Source organism: Triturus cristatus, chromosome 3_1, assembly GCF_964204655.1.
Source record: "Triturus cristatus chromosome 3_1, aTriCri1.1, whole genome shotgun sequence".
In the NCBI taxonomy this organism is placed as follows: Eukaryota; Metazoa; Chordata; class Amphibia; order Caudata; family Salamandridae; genus Triturus; species Triturus cristatus.
Window position 1 is genome coordinate 718,141,934 of NC_140583.1, and position 14,702 is coordinate 718,156,635.

General features: G+C 43.9%; 1 protein-coding gene across 2 annotated transcripts in view; it reads left to right on the plus strand.

Annotated features, from left to right (window-relative positions):
• Positions 1-14,702, plus strand: part of LOC146860845 (uncharacterized) — a 442,566-nt gene that overhangs the window by 291,606 nt on the left and 136,258 nt on the right. For both annotated transcript variants that reach the window (XM_085644807.1, XM_085644808.1), the window contains one exon: positions 12,319-12,409. The gene's annotated coding sequence lies outside the window, so the exon portion shown is untranslated. The remainder of the gene's footprint in view (positions 1-12,318; positions 12,410-14,702) is intronic.

The following is a 14,702-nucleotide window of genomic DNA, read 5'->3' on the forward strand; positions in this document are numbered from 1 at the left end:
ATGTCCCTTTACTGCACCTCTTTTATTACTTTAATACTGTGTGGCTTTCTCACTCCCCCCCCCCCCCCCACCCCCCACTTCTTTTTCTCCATCTATCATTATCTTCGCTCATCACTCTCTGTAACTCCTTAATATTTTCAATTCTCCATATCTAGCTTATCTCTCGTTTTCTATTCATAGACATATACAACCAGAATGGCAATAGGAGGGATAGGATGTTGAGAGAAAAGCAAGAAAAATGATCAGGTTTCAAGTGATGGAATGGTGAAAATCCTCGAGGCAGTGCTTTGATTTGGCCAGTTGCTGCTAGAACGCCATTTGTGATCACTAATATATGGCAATTAAGACTACAGTTTCAAGCACTACGTGTCTTATTTAAATATTATGCACTATTACTCTAAACATCCATTAAGTCACTCTTACCATGTGGTTCCTACAATGGAATTAACAGTTTGGCTTGACACTGAATTCCACATAAAATATTGTTGTTTCCAGACAAGAAGAAATCTTGATCCATGCGCAAAAAGACATGGCTTTATCAATGCTTGTCCAAGCTTTGTTGGTGTTATTTTGCAGGTGGATGATGGCCAGCTTGCGGTTTCAGCTGTTTTTTAGTGTCTCATTTCTGAAAAAGTTTAAGATTAGCTAAAAATGTGTAATAAATTTAAAGTTGCTCTGAGCTTTGGGGGCTCCAAAATGTGTCTTGTCCGGTGCCCCAAAATTCTTAAATTGGCACTGACCCCTGTGTGCTAAGGGATGTGACCCCATGAAGATTAAAACATTTTAGTTGTATTGGTCTTGCATGTATGTAGCCCTACATGCTACATAAAGAGCTGCCAAAGCAAATGAGCAGATGGGAACAGCATATGATTTTATGCTTTCATTGGTAGGAACGATGTTGAAACTGGGAAAGCGGTTCCACTGATGTGCTGCATCTTAGAGATGGGGATGATAAGCAGAGATGCTTGTTTAATCAGAAGCGAATACGCTGTATGTAGCTTTACTTAGATGAAGGATGTGCCTTCGGATAATGTACCGGGGTGTAGCTAGCCCTATGGGCGCCCGTGGCGGTCTCTGCATTTGCTGCCCCGCTGCGCCACATTGAAGAGGGTGGGGGGGTGTTAGTGAGTATTTTCTCTGTTTACCACTCCCTGGTGGCAAATGCATTAAGGAGTGGGGGGAGGTAGCTCTTTCCACCCTGAGGCGGCAGTTGATGGCGGGGGAGGCCGCCACCCCCAAAACTCGTGCACCCCCCCAGCTACGCCACTGATAATACAGTGCCTTGGCGCTTACGGAGGCGTACAGTCTAGGGTGTTTCCTCACATAGAGGAATGGTCTACGGGTGCACTGTGCCAAAGGCAGCATATGTTTGTAGCAGTAACAGTGCGACCACTCCATTGCTTTCCACAGTTATTTTCATTTCATAGGTGGCAGCACAGACCAAGTGACTCTGCAAAAGCCCATTTGATGGTCAGAGAGTCGGTTGTTTCTTTCTACAAATTCTGAGATCTGTGTGGAGGTAGCACTTTCTATGAGTTTTCATAAAAATGGGTCAATTGAACTCTGCTTCTAGCCAGTTGAAAGTGATATGTCAAAGCTCTTTTTCTTGATGAGTGGCCTTATGAAGGAGGTCTCAAAGACTGTATGGCCGATGATTGAATTCAGCAAGTTATTGAGGATGGATCTTGCCACTTGCATGGTCACAGACAGTGATGATTCCTACTGTTTGCGATCGTAAGAACATTTTTAATATGTACAAACCCCTTTTCAAGTGTCGGCAAAATATTACTGACTCCTAAAACAAGTTTGTGACCCCATAAGGAATCATTGTTTAGAAGCCATGTGTTGTAAACAACAAAAGAGGAGAGTGCCGGTCAAAATGTAAAGAAACTGGGAGCCAAAGAGAAGAAGACAGATTCAGCCCACTAAGTTGAGACAAATCCCATCAGCCCACCGTTTTGGCAGAACATAATCCTCTGGGAGTAAGGTGGATCAACTCATTGCAGTGCACCCTATTTCAGGGGAACCATCACTGTGTATACGCAATGAGTTTGCAGTCTTCCAGAGAAAAAGTCTCAAAACATAGTGGTACTGAGAAAGATATGAGATGCAGTGCAAAACAGAAAATAAGTGTATTAAAAATGGCTACCTGATAACACCACCCAACTTTAGTCGGTGTCAACAAAAGTGCCACGATTAAAAAAGCAAGTGAAAAACTGATAGTTTGAAAAAATAACTATCTTATAGCAATAGAGTTCAGAGGTCGACATGTTTCAGCCAAAAGGTTACAGTTACCTGGCTTTCGTCAGGACCATGTATGGTAAAATGCTACTGCTGAAATATGTATTTACAAAGATACTTTGATAAGAACATCACCGTGACAATACCCTACCAAAATCAAACAGTCATTGATTTGTCCAGTAGTTTAAGGGATGTCATAGTGTTCCCAGCATTATGTGGGAGTACGCCTCACCTCACCCGGCAACTGCTCGGTGTACTGAGGCCCGCTCTATCCGTCGGTACCCCTTTTCTCTGGAAGGCTGCAAACTCATTGCGTATACACAGTGATGGTTCCCCTGAAATAGGGTGCACTGCAATGAGTTGATCCACCTTACTCCCAGATGATTATGTTCTGCCAAAACGGTGGGCTGATGGGATTTGTCTCAACTTAGTGGGCTGAATCTGTCTTCTTCTCTTTGGCTCCCAGTTTCTTTACATTTTGACCGGCTCTCTCCTCTTTTGTTTTTTGTGTAGTTGTTGGGGGTTTGGAGTTTGCCTGGTCGTTAAAGATTATTCCCCTTAGACCCTCCATGAGTGTTTTTTGTTGTTAGCCATGTGTTGTAGTCTTCTCTTCCAAACAGTGATTCTTTAAGAGATGTATCAGTGTTTTGAGACCAAATTCTGGTTGCAAAAAATTACCAACCCCTAAGCTGGTGTGGTAAGTCATTCGCAAAAGGGTAAATGTCTGCAAACGACTCCTTCCCCTTTGTCAATTGAAAAAAAACATTTGCTGGTGAATAGGCAGTGGTCCCACAGCCCTGCTTCCTTTAAGAACAAGCATTTGCAATGCAATAGGTCTCGCATTACTGAAAGTTTGAGCTATTGGCGTTGCATTATTATTTGCAAGGCAAATGGCTCAAACTTTCAGGAACGTAAGACCTACTGAATTGCAAAAGCTTGTTAATTTTTAGTATTTTTAACCCTTTTTTTTCTCTCCGCCCAGAGGCTGCACTTCTGAAAAAGAAGACATTTAAAGGCAAAGTGTTTTTGTTATTGTTTTTTTCGATCCATTTCACAGGGGAACAAATAAAGGAAAGGAGAGGAAAGAGAGGAAGAACCATTTGTTGAAGTAATGGTTTTCCGCAAGTGAGGAGGAGTGAGACAGAGCGAGAGAGTGAGTAAGAGGAAGAAAGGGGGAGGGGCAGCAGCAGAGCAGGAGAAGTGAACATTGTGTTTAAAGAAAGAAAAGACAAGCATTAATAATGCAATATGTTTCATATTTGTTAGAGTTAGAGCTATTGGTGTTGTAAATGATGTTTTCTACCTATGTGTTTTGTTTTGTAGTGTAGTGGATGTTTGCGGTGTGTAGTGGAATTAAGTGTGTTGTATTGTAATTGTTAGTTGTTTATTTGTGTAGTGTGGAACTGTGTGTTGTGTATTTGTTTAGTTGAATTATGTGGCATGGTGAATAGATAGCAGTGAGAGCTGTAGATAAGCGATAGAAAGGAAGAATGCAAGGGATAGTTCGTTTGTGAAGGTAGTGGTTATTGACATCAAGATAGAGGAGGAGAAAGAGTGTGTGAGAAAGAGAAAGAATAAGAGAGCAGGCAACAGATGCTTAAAGAGCTATTTTTGAGTATGTAGAAAACACCCTAAGAAGAGGAGGAGAGCTTGTGTTTGAGGGAGTGAAAGTTTGAAAAGGCAAGTTTTATGTTTTTAGCCTGTAAATTGGTCCTGAGAAGTAAAGTCGATTATTTCCTGTTTATGTGCACTGTTCCCTTAAAGAAGATGATGTGCAAACAGGAGCAGAGCTCTTCCGAGAATGGGGATGACTGAGAGCTAGTGCGTGTCCGAAAAAGAGAAAATGAAAGCAGATTTGTGGGAAAAAAGACAGAGGGGCATATTTACGAGGAAGTGGCGGTGAGAGGCGTTAGCCTCCTTGGCTTAACGCCTCTCACCGCCACTTCGGAAATGCCAGGCTGCACCCTATTCTCAATGTGTGGTGCAACCTGCTGTTTCCCCCTGCGATGGTGCTAAGTCTCACGACTTAACGCCAACGCAGGCACCCTTGCACCAGAGTGCAAGGGTGTCTGCAAGCAGGGAGGTTTGTTTATGTACAGGAAGGTGTTTCTTTCTGCACATAAACAAACCTAAAATGCAGTTTAGTAACTTACATGTGTGCTGCTTCATACAGCAGACATGTAAGTTACAAATGGTATTTTTTTAAAGGTTTGTTTATGTACAGGAAGGGACACCTTCCTGTACATATGCAAACCTTGACATTTTGCTATTTCCATGTGTGCTGCACAAGGCAGCCCACATGGAAATAGCAAATACGAGGAGAAATGTAGCGTTTCCCCCTCATTTTGCCACCTTAAGACCAGGATTTTTCTGGTCTTAAATTCGGCGCTGCCACCTATTATCGCCGCTCTTGATAATAGGTGGCAGCATCGAATTCAATGGGTGTTGCGGTGATGCGCCCACTGCTACACCCACTGCACGCCCCCTTTCACAATATGTTTAGCGTGAAAGGGGCCCTATTCTCAAGGCAGCGTTAAGCCACTAAACGTGGCTTTAAGCCACCTTAAGTGGGTTAACACTGCCTTAAGAATAGGGCGCAGGCCCTATCGCCACCGGAACGTCAACAAAAGTGACGTTCACGTGGAGATAGGGGCTTGAGAATATGCCCCGCAGTGTTAAAGTTATCGCAGGAAAATGAACAGAGCTCTTCCGAGAGAGCCAGAGAGCGTACACAGCCATGGTTTTAGTGTTTCCATTCTGTCAATGTAATGCTGCTTTTCTTCCAGTAATTATAAGACTACAAGTTCCATAATGCAAAGGTAGAATGAGTGTATGAGCTCCCAAGGCGCGGCTTGAGATGACGTGTGATATGCGGCCAACCTGTTTAGCAGCCGAGGATGGTGCTTCCCTACAGGCTGTTGCAGCTCTCTGATTTATGTATTAAAATGTAAGGAGAAACGTGAGGCGCCTTTTACAATAAAATCCACTCACTCGGCACCAGCGGGACTCTGCTGATGGCTGCCCACCCCGGATGAGAGTGTTGTGAAAAGCTGAAAGAAGTGTCATGTTCTCATTCCCCTAAATGTGTCCTAAAAAGCAACGTTGAATGTTTTTTGTTTATGTGCAGCGGCAGGGCAGGACTGGGAACAGAAACCGGCCCTTGCAAACTGCTCAGCTACCCCCCCCGGGGTTAAGGGGAGTGCAGCCGAGCAGTTTGCTAGGGCCGGTTTCGGCCAATTTTGTTACAGGGGGCCGATTTTGCCAACCCTCGGTAACAAAACCGGCCCCGACCCTGGCGGGCCCACCGGGGAAATGCCCAGTGCCCGCTATGGCCAGTCCGGCCCTGTGCAGCGGCCCCTTAAAGAAGCTGATGTCCAAACAGGAGCAGAGCTCTTCCGAGAATGGGGATGGCTGACAGCGAGTGCGTGTCCGAAAAAGAGAGAGTGAAAGTAGATTTGTGGAAAAATGGAAGACAGAGTGTTAAAGATATCGCAGGAAAAATTAGTAGAAAATGGATGAGAGAAAGAAATTACAGGAGGCTGTGGAAGTATGAAGGAGAGAGAAATAGTATACAAGAGTCAGGAGTGAAGAATACAGAAAGGAGTATCAGGAGTGAAGAATACAGAAAGGAGTAAATGTGAGATGCACAGGGATACTGTGGCAAGAGTGCAGAAAAGCTGACAAGTTTGACAAATGTAGTGAAGGGTAATTTAGGGAAAGTTGCATGTTTACGGAATAAAGCCCTGAGTATCCTGTTTAAAAGTAACGCCTTACAAATAGGGACTTTTATATGAACTGTAGGTGATGTAGGTTGGTTGAACTGTTAAAAGCTTTATTTATCTTCTGGCCTAGAGATAATGTTACCTATTTTGCTGAGCTGGTAACGGTGTGCCCAACTCACTGTACTCTTCCTTTAAGAAATAAAGTCATCAGCTGCTGTTGTCTTTTTAACCAAAAAATGCCGAGCCCAATGAAAAACAAATGTTAGTTCAGACACGCTACTTAAGCATGTTCAAACGCAGCTCTTTCGTTTGGGGAAAAAAGACACCTGCCAGAAATACGGTGACAAAAATAGTATTGAGGGCCTCACCACCCATCTGTGGCCAGAGTGGGCTGTGGCACCTCCGATCGCTAATGCCCTAGCAACACAGATGTATGCGCTTTCACTGGTTCGCACATTGATGCACCTTTAATGTTTCTAGGTCGATAACAAGAGTACCATTTAGTTGGGGGGTGGGGGAATCCGAATTAATTAGTAAGTCGCTACTCAGCCACAGGAGGAGGTGAACAGCTGCTGCCGAATAACAATTGTTGTTCCATTTGCTGCAGGTGGAGTTTACCCCCAGAGCCTTGAATAGTTCCCGCAGTTGCCTTGAGCAGGGTACAATCAATAAATTAGAATACGCTACTCGCTCCCGGCTGTTTTGAGGCTGTGCATAAGACGGTTCTGATACCGGCACATACTCTGTAGCAGGTGCATTAAGCTGCTGAGTTACGGGCCACCGTGCAGTGTTTATTGGAGTTGGTTATGCTGTTGTTCAGTGCTTTAAATAACATATGAACCAGTAGGCTGGAGGCTTGTGCGCATCGTCTCCGTCTTGTTCCATAAAGGGGGGGTGTAGGCCAGTGTTGAGCAGTCAGCTGCGTGAGGCATGCTGGGACGAGTAAGTCCACACTTGTGACAGAAGTGAAACTGCAAGTCCCAGCATGCTTAGAGCTGCTGTCTGAGATAAAGCACCCTTGCTTCCTGACACTACTTTGTGTCCTGCCTCGATGTCCAGGCTTCTTCGCGCTGGACCCTGCAACTGGATTGCCGAGTGGCACCTTAGTGGACTTTGAGTGGCTGGCGGCTTGTCCTACACCTGCAGTGCTGATGCAGTTAAAAGCAGTGGGAGGGGTGCTTGTGAGGTATCTGTGTACTAACCGGGCCTCGCTACTGGGCTCTTCTACGCTTACGGAGTGCTGGCTATGCTGCCTCCAGGCAGGCTGCCCCATGTCCCACTGCAGACACTGATGCCCGTCGTCAATACTGCTCATGTGCCCCATTGCGCGCATGCGTATCAGCGTGCCACTTTCTTTCAATTCTCTCTCCATTCAGCAAGGCGTTCTATGGGGTGCAGCCACCAATAATGTCCGATATTAAAGTTAAAGAGCTAGAACTCAATGGATGAACTTTTAAAAACAAATAACTAATGTAAATACGGCGAGCCGCTAATAATAATGGTGCGCAGTTGCCGTTAAAAGCGCGGCACGGGTTCTCTTTAAAACAAGTAACAAGAAAATGTCGCGTTTGTGGCCGAGTGCTGTGAACCTGTCAGAGCTGAGTTCAAGGGGCTGGTACTGAGGCTCCTTGAGTTTAAAAAAAAAACACGCCCACAACTGGTGCGGACGCGCCACAGCGAAACATGTGTTTTCAATTATCGCGCCCGTGTCTGGGCACGATAATTAAAAACACATTGCCTTTGGTGCGCGTAATAGACACCAATAGGCCATGGGCGGAGCAATGCGCCCGCCTGGCCTACTGCGTGCCGTCTTTGTGAAAAACACACACGCAAAGGCCAATCGCAGAAGCCAAAAGGAAAAAGCACACGCACGAGCGGGTGCGATTCCAGGCTCCGTTTTCAAACCCCGGACAAAAGGACTCTCGTTGCGTGAGCAGGGCTGCGCACTGCATCGCTAGGCGCGAGACCTAAAAAGGGGCTGGTGTTTTGAATGGGATCACAGCCCTGGTGGTCTGCTGACCCCAGCAGGCCATTATCCCTGTAATGGCACCCAATCCGAGTAAGTTGCAATTTGTGACCTTCCTCATTGATATTCACGAGGTAGGTTGGATTACAGTTCCCTCCAAATGGGAATTTTGCAAACTGTCCATTGCTTCAAAAACTCCACACTGGTCGTAAAAATACTGGTTGCAAATTGCAAACAGTATTTTGCAGCCAATGTTTTGTAAATCGGCCCTTAACTCTGTCTGGCTGGCCTTCCTTCCAAACGTTTCTCTACTAGTTTCTATTCAGCAAAGCTTTCCCGATAATACGGAATGTCTTACTTTCTTTGCTCACGCCTAGTAGCCCCACTGCAGTCGGCAGCACGAAGCTGCATGTGGATTGCTTCTTGTCTTGCGTAGAAACACCATCATGCTGCTGTTAACACTGTACATGTTACTTGTGTGAACGGTGCCTTCTCTAGAGCACTCTGGTGTAGCACCGCAAGTTTAGCCTGCATGTGTGATACAGCACATTTACTCTGCTTTCGAATGTTATAGTTTATGGACTCCATTGACCACTGGGAGACATACCGTTGAGCTTGTACCGCATATTAGTTTTACGATTTTAAGGCCACCATTGTTTAGTTTCTAATTATAAAGGCATTATATAGAACAACAGGAAGAGGAAGCTGGATTGCACCTGATGCAATCCCTAGCAACCTTAAGAGATGTTAAAAAGATGTTAGTCATGCATCTGGCAGCGCCTCTGGCGTAACAAAAAGTGAGGGGGCCTCCCTGCACGGTATGTAGAGGGGTCCCCTCCGGGCTCAATCAGGAGCTCTCTGGCCAGAGTGCAGTGCCGAGGGGGCCCGTTGGAGCTTGGGACCCCCCGCATTGCGGGGGCTGCGGGGGCCTGTGTTACGCCCCTGGGCAGCACGCCGACTCCTAAGGAGAGGAAAGCAAAGAAACCAATGAAATTGCACTTGATAAATGAGCATGTCCTGTTGCTGGCCTTGACACTTTCAATGGTGCTATGATGGCATTGGTGAGAAACCACGCCCACCAGGCCCGCCCCTAGCATGTTCCAAAGTGTCACCTCGAATTTAAGTCAGTAAAATCAGACATTTAGGATTATGGAATAAGCAGGACCGCTTGAATTATGTTGCGATGAAAGGACTGAATTATGCAGCAGGGAACAATAAATTATCTGGCATAATGCGGCACATTGTCTGGCAATATTATTTTGCTATTTGATCATTTCAACACACATGAATACTGCCTGGGAAAAACATTCACCTCATTAGTGCCAGTGTAGTACCTATGATAGTGTAGCCAGCAGCAAATTGACCACTGAAAAGAGTCTACCACTGTGCACACCACATGCAGAACTTTTTTTCGTACCTTGTGATTGGCCTAAGCTAGAAACACTGTGTCTGGGTAAAATCTGCATGTTATTCATCCAATGGGGTGATTAAGGTGCAAGTGCAGCCTATCTCTAATGATGTAGAAAATACCTTCCTCTACAATTGCATTATTCCAGTGATCCTGGGTATAATGCACGCGAACCAGATTCGCCAAATTAATGGTTGGGCCCAGGTCATATGAGCATGCTGTCCTCTGGTACCTTGAATTGTGTGTCCAATGGCTCTGGAAAAGGCCAAACAGGACACCATTCTTTCAGATTCCCGGAACCATAATAAACCACTCATTTATCAATTTTGTCTAGCATCAACCAGCCAGCACAGAGGATGCAAGCTGTCATTTCTTACACACAGAATGCAAGCGAACATGGCCCAAAAATAGATTGTGACTATCAGATCCTTTTGTAGGAGGCCACATGGCAGCCAGGGGTTACTGGGCCACAACTGTTGGGGTTGAGAGCATTTTTCCACTGCTGTCCCGGGGATCTCCCCAAATAGAGCTCAGCAAACAGGGCCATGTACAGCCAGTGGCGGCTGGTGGAATTTGAAACTGATGGAGCGTACGCATAAGAATCAATGAATGCCAGCAAGTGGGTGAAACGAGCGAGCCCAACGTCAATAAGGGGGGTTCAGGGCAGTTCTTCCCATGAGAATTGGTTTTTTTTTAATAGGTGTATTTTGGTGCAATTTTTAGCACTATTCCTGTGATAAATGGATTAAAAATACAGTTCTTATAGGCATTCATGAAGGAAAACTCATAAAATATTTCATCGAATTTCTGGGTTGCCAAACAAGTCTAGAGTAATAGGCAAGACTGCTTTGGCTCTACTCTTTCCAATATAAAACACATAACATAGGTTCATAAACGTCCACAAAGAAACACACTTGTAATTTTGTTCCTACTGGTGCTGCATCAGCTATTCAACGTTGATTGCCCAGTAAGCTTCATGACATATTAAATAGCTACAAAATTAAGAAATATCCATTAAAAAAAAAACATTGAATTTTTAGGAACCCAGCAAAAGCTTTTTATTTATGAGCAAGGCAAGGCAATTTTGCTTAAAAAAAATGACGCAAATATTGTACTTAAAATAGTTTATACATTGCGCAGATTTCAGCTGGAGCCATAACAAAGGCCGAAGTTACAGGGCCATCAGGCCTCCTTTTGTTCCAGTATTCTGGCTGGGTGCAATCAGGAGCCTCACACCTAGATGCAAATGTAATGGAGGGGAAAGAAAGGCTCACAGCTTATCACTTCACAGTACTTAAGAGGGGCATGATTTTGATGTTGTTCAGTCCCTGTATATAAGAGATATGCATTCACTATAATAATGTCAGATGTGCTGGTTTGTTACAGTATTTACACAAATAATTTAAATACCGCAATTTTGTTTTTTATTTCTTTGATAGTGCTACTCATCCATATGTAGGGTGTCGGAGCACTTTAGATCCCATTTACACATTATATATTGACAATAAATCATGAGTGTGTAAATCAATGTGCAGAATGTGTTACGTAAGTTAGTGAGGGTTACAACGTATAAGCGTTACATGTCGCTCAAAGATCCCTGAGCTATATTAGAAGGAATACAATTTATGAACTGTAAATAACAAAATGATCTCTGTGTTAATAGCCGTAACCCACTTATCTGGCTACATAAAATAAAAATGTGTCATCTGCATATTACATGATCTGCTATGCAGGAGACATATTAACATGCTGTGCTACTTTGGTTCAAAACTGGGATGGGACTAGATAAAACAGAGATCTCTAAAGCAAATGCGCTCATCCCAAGAGTTATTATTCACTGAGATATTCTGGGCACACAAAGACCTCTACAACAGGTGCCTTCACCCCATAAGATATACATGTTGACTGTGCAAACAATTTAGCAGAATAGATTTAATGCACTATTTCTCCATGTTGCCAATTTATTTATGGCAGAGCTCAAATGTAGCAAAACCAAAGGGGATGATGGACGGAGTGTTGAACATTGCAAGCGCTCACCCCCAGTCAACTGATCTGGGTTTAATCCATCATCATTCTTTAGCTCACTCCGCCACCCCAGTTCAGACATGGCCATATGCATATTTAGTTTGGGCACACAGAGCTGGGGGCATGACTGTACATTATGCAGGGGACATTCCAGTCCCAAGAGTGCATAATTGGCATAGAAATGTACAATGGCATCCCTATGTCAAATGGGAAGTGATGCTTTTGACTTTAACCCCTTCCCCGCTCATGACGGAACCGCTCCGTCATGAGCCACGGTTGCCGTGTGCTCATGACGGAACGGTTCCGTCATGACACGCCCGTTGGCGGCCGCTCCGCCTACGCGGCGCTGTTTCCCCGCCTGTGCGGGGGGACAACGCAAGTGGGCGGAGTCATGACGGAACCGTTCTGTCATGAGCACAGCTCAACTGTGGCTCATGACGGAGCGGCTCCGTCATGAGCACCGGGCCACCGCGCTGCCCCCCCGCACCACCCAGCGCCGCGGCGGAATTCCCGCCGCGGCGAAAGGGTTAATGGGAATGGGTCTATTTACTGGTCATAACCAGTGTACCATATTAGTTGTGTAAACATTATAGGCATGCACATGTATGTTTTAAAGCTCAAGCCACCAACCAGTCCTTATCTGTCACAATTTCATCTTTCTGGAATTCTTTACCTGCAGATCTCTTTAATTTTCACACAATAAAGTTACCTATTTAAACACTATCTTGACTTATAATTGACTTTCCTTTTCCTCATTCTCTTCCTGATCCCCTCTATCATCCTCTCTACCTATCTTGTTCCAACCGACTGCCTCTTATTCTCTCATTTCCTCGCCCGTCTCCCTAACTGCATTTTCTTCCCTCCTACTCAACACTGTACTCCGCTCAGTTGTTGCTACTCTACCTATGATGCTGAAATAAATATATAATTTAACATATTGTTCTTCGTCTCCCAAGGTATTGCAAAGAGGCCTGATTTACCACCGTACTGGAGATCCAGACCGCTGCCCATTGTTAATTATGTAAAGCGTGCTGACGTCCATCTTAGGTACAGTAGTCCACACATTTCCTAATTACTTGTTTGTCACGATAAGCAATGAATTTGTGGCACTATCAATTGCATGCATTTATAAACATTTGATAATGCCTCTCATGCGCAAAAAAACATTAATTGACAAATGGAAAGATATCCTTTGTGTTTGCAAATCATCCAGTATTATCACTGTCAAAGTGCTGAAATACCACTTTCTTGTGACACATTAGGAAAAGTGCACACAAGTGCAGTAATCCTTCCCGGGGGTCACGGAGGTTTGTGATCATGTTATGTTTATATTGTGTTCTACAATAACAAAAGAAATCGATAGTATTACATGTAGAAATGTGAAATGAATCTTTAAAGGTAATTGTAATTTTTGTACACCACATGCATCTTTTCCACATATAAAGGAGGCCTGCGGTTAATAATCCACATCATTTTAAAACAAAGGAGAGAAAAGTTTGATTAGTACATTTAAAAATGGCTTTTTTATTGCAAAAATAATGTTCGGACTATACGTTTTGTTTTTAAAGAGGTAATTCATTTATTCTAATGGAATTAGAGATCCTTTTCAGTTGTTGCCATTTAGTTCTTCTTAGGATCCTATAGCTTTGTTAATCAATGGAGGCCGACCGAATCACTGAAAAATATCTGAAATCATTCCTGACTGTCGAAAATGTGCATTTGTGTTCGTCCCCCCTAATCCCAGCACTAACGAAAGCAAGTAAGCAGCATTCCTTTTACTTACTGTCATCATTTCTGACCGGATGTTTAGAAAGCCAATGAATTGATACATATAAGGTCCCCTCGCGCGCACACACACATCTTCCTGAGCCTCTGAGCCTTTCTGTGTGTGCCCTGGTGTCAACGCCTCTGTTCAGACAGATATCTCTTGCCAGCAGGGACATGGCATGCAAGTGCAGAGAGGGCGTGATGCCCCACTCCTCACACTTGTTCACCACCTGATGATGTACAGATTTTAAAGCAGACGTGTGTTTATAAATGATGAGATATCAAGATACAGCCATGCCATAAAATGGCGCCCCATGCTGAAGCCGCCAGATACATTTTTATCCCTGAGGGCTACTTATCTTTTAAAGTTGGGGACTAGTGTTCCTGCCACATACAATTTTGGACCCGAGTCCCTCAAACGTCTGACAGGTCTTGCCCAACCTGTTGGCACATTTGCCCCCTCAGAGCAGATGTGTTTATCTCATCCTTTCCTAGTAGGCACAAGAGATGCTCTACTGAGTGGCAAAGGCCTTGGATTTTGTTAAAAGCGCAGTCTGCATTACAGTAAAGCTGCTATTGTAATGAATCATACATCCGTCAGGGTCGACTATGCTGCTAGTCCATGGTCACAGTGGATGCTGTGGGCTCGCCTCTTGTCTTTGGCCTTCTTTTCCTCTTTCTGATGCTTCAGCATGCATGCTGTTTACATGGAAATCCTGACACTGATAGAAAAGATTTGTAGTCTTTCAAAATGGGATTTTTTTTTACCAACTTTCTGAAATGGCCAACATCTGCGGGGAATGCAGAAATTAGCATTGTCTGTAGAAAAACGTATGCACCAGATTTGTACTGTTAATCTCTAGCCGAGCCATCATGTAAACTATGCTAGACTTAACACTTAAAAGTAACATGAGTCTTTAAAATTCCCCCACAATTTTTTTTAACTTGTCATGTTTTCAAGGTAGTACATTAGATTACGGTACTGAATTGAATGTTATATTAAAATTAATAATTTCTGTACATAGCCTTAGAAATATTTAAGAAGACACTTGAACAGACTAGCTTGAATATGACCCCGTTTTCAGCTTTACATCATAGAACAAACCTTTGTGGACCTAAATATGCATGTACCATGGTAGTGAAAATAAAGGTGGCCCAAAAACATGTCATTTAGAGCAACTGTACTAATGTACAAATAAACTCATATTCACAAATGTATTACTGCAGTGCAAAGGCCAAATTCCAGTTTACCACCGAACAGCAAACTTACAAAAAGACACTGATTACTGCCTCACAGTTTGCATGTAACAATTAATTTAATAACCATCGTAATAGGCAGGCTCAGCAATGTGATTTTACCTTAACACCGTTTTTTTTCCCTGTGCTATTGCCAAAGTGGTGTATTGAGCACTTCGAGCGGCGTGAGTTATGGTTATGGTTCGTGTTGCATTCTGTAATTGGCAATTTCCAGAGATTTCCGGGCTTGCGTTAGTGGAACTATGACTAACCTTTAACTGTGCTGTTTTTAAACAAATTTCGTTGCTTTTTGATGATGCACTCCATTCACCTGCCA